Source organism: Myotis brandtii, unplaced genomic scaffold, assembly GCF_000412655.1.
Source record: "Myotis brandtii unplaced genomic scaffold, ASM41265v1 scaffold1064, whole genome shotgun sequence".
NCBI lineage: Eukaryota > Metazoa > Chordata > Mammalia > Chiroptera > Vespertilionidae > Myotis > Myotis brandtii.
This window is the reverse complement of record NW_005353602.1, coordinates 510,858-513,297: the sequence shown is the minus strand read 5'-3', so window position 1 is coordinate 513,297 and position 2,440 is coordinate 510,858. Positions and strand designations below refer to the sequence as shown.

Genomic DNA, 2,440 nt, shown 5'->3' with positions numbered 1-2,440 from the left:
CGCCCCCCACCAGCCCCAGTCCATGCCCATCTCACGTGGAGGCTCCAGCAAGCACAGGCCACTTATCCAAAATAGTCCCCCTAGAGGCCGCACCTGAATTAGCACCAGGACTTTGGGCTAATACTGTGGTTTGCAAACTGGGTTCCAGGGACTCCTGGGGTGACCGGAGATAGTGGCAGGAGAGGGTGGTGGATAAGGAGAAGTCACACACAGGAACCGGCCTCAGCTCTTGTTTTAACCAAAATGGCCCTTTTTGGGATCTCTTTTATGACTTGGCAGGATTTCCCAGGGGGATTTCAAGGAGGAAGGGAACCCAGGTCAGACCAAGACTGGAAATTCCTGGGTTCAGGCATCCAAGCCCCAGGACAGGGACCCAGTGAGCCTGTCGGCTGCGCGCCCAGACTAGTTTCAGCAGAGGAACAGGCCCTGAGGGAGTGGGAATGAGAGCCAGGAGCCACGACCTTGACCTTGGGACAGCCCAGAAGGGAAAAGACCAGGTGGCGTTTGGATCATGATGCCCAAGAGGAGGGGCGGGCACCGGAAGCCAGCCCCGCTTGTATCCCTATGGCATGGCCCAGGGGGGGTGGGGGTGACCTTGATGACCTGAGACCAGCAAAGGTCATATCTGGATACAATCTTTGAGGTCACCCCCTCCAGACCTCCCTATTCACCAAGGGAAACTGAGGCCTTGAGAAGGGAAGGGACCCCGAAGTGAGGTGGCTTCTGTCCCCTTGAGAGTCTGCTTAGCTTCAAATCCCCTCTCGACCACTTCTGAGCTGTAAGATCTGGGCCAAGTCCCTCCCCTTCGTCGAGCCTCAGTTTCACCATCTGTGAAATGGGAGCAGGACTCCCCATCACGTGGAGAGGCTGTGTACCTGAACATGGTGTCTGCAGCCCGCAGCCGTCCAGCAGTGACAGGTGGGGCTGTTTTTGTTATCCGGGAGGAAGGTTGGTGTGGGGGGCGGGGGCTGTAACTTTCCATGGGGAGAGGGGCAGCTGCCACCTGCCTGCCTCACCCTTCCCTTCCCCGCCAGGCCCCTCCTCTCGGGCAGGCCCAGCGCCAACAGACAGGAGACCTCAGGAGGCCCGGAGGGGCTCACCGCTGGGGATCCGGAGGCTGGAGTGTTCATTATGGCTCCTTGTCCTTAGCAACCTGGCTCGGCTCCCTGATGAAGAGGAAGGGTTGGGGGCCCCAGAACGACAAGAAGAGTGGGACGACAAACTGGGGTGGGGTGGGAGGGGCAGAACCAGGGACCTTCTCTTTGGGGCTGCATTGTGTCCCCACTGGTGGATTGTGAAATTGGAATGGAATGGAACGGAAGAGGGTGGAGTAGCGAGTACGGGTCGGGTGGTGCATAGCAGTAGCAAGAACTGCTCCGGGAGCCTTTCGCATCGTTTCTGCCTGTGTTTAATGGGTTGCCCGGTGAAGTGAATTTCTTAGTCACCATGAAACTGGTAAAAGCCACTGTTTTAGAGCAGGCTGGGAATTACCCGCTTTTATTGCGCAATATTAATCCTTCACATGTGGGTTGTGGGTGCGGATTCACAGAGCACACAGGACAAATAGGGTCCAGACTGATGGGGAGGCAGACACAGAGCAAGTAAACGTGTAAATGAGCACGATCACTGGAGAGAGAGGGAAGCGCTGGGGAGGGAGTGGGGCGGGGCAGTGCGGCTGGAGGGGAGAGGGTGGTCGGGCAGACCCCTCTGAGGAGGCAGTCAGATCGGAGAAGGCTGTTCCAGGCAGAGGGGACAGCGTGCACGACTTCAGTGGCACTAGAAGGACATGGCATGTTCGGGGAAGGGCTGGACGTGTGAGGAGGGCGGGACGTGAGAAGGGGAAGGCACCCAGGCAGGGGCGCTGTAAGTGCAGAGGGTGGCGGTGGGAATACAGCCAGCAGGTTCCGGGCACCCCCCGGGGGGGGGGAAGGGCAGAGGTTCCTGCTGGGACCTTAGGAGCTGAGATGTTTCCCAAGTGGAACTACAGAGCCAGGTTGGGGGGTGTTTGGGGAGCCTGGGCTTGTGCTGTCAGCAGTGGGGAGCCATAGAGTGTGCTTGAGCTCAAGGGGGCTGTGGGGAGAGAAGGATGGTTCCTGAGGGCGCTGATCATTACACATGTCCCCTAGGACATACCAGAACTCCGTTCTCCTCAGCCACGTGGGCCTACCCCGTCTACATCCTTCCGTTATCCTCCTCCTGGGAGCTGTTTGTGACCCTGGGGACCAGACAAGGGCTCCCTCATCCCTCCCAGCCTCGCAGAGCCGACCCAGTCTCACCTCCGCCCCTCTGGCCTCCCCTCCCCAGCCAGACAAGCCTGTGTGGAGATCCCCCAACCCTCATCTCCAAGGAACGCCAGTTAAAAATCCCCTGGCTCAGAGTGGGGGGTGGGCGCAGGTCCCGTGAAGTCTGCTGCCCGGGAGGGGAGGGGGGGGAAGGCAGG

The 2,440-nt window shown here is 59.4% G+C and overlaps 1 protein-coding gene across 1 annotated transcript in view; it reads left to right on the top strand.

Moving 5' to 3' along the window:
- DTX1 (deltex 1, E3 ubiquitin ligase) overlaps nt 1-2,440 on the top strand; it is a 30,484-nt gene that overhangs the window by 15,890 nt on the left and 12,154 nt on the right. The window lies entirely within an intron of this gene.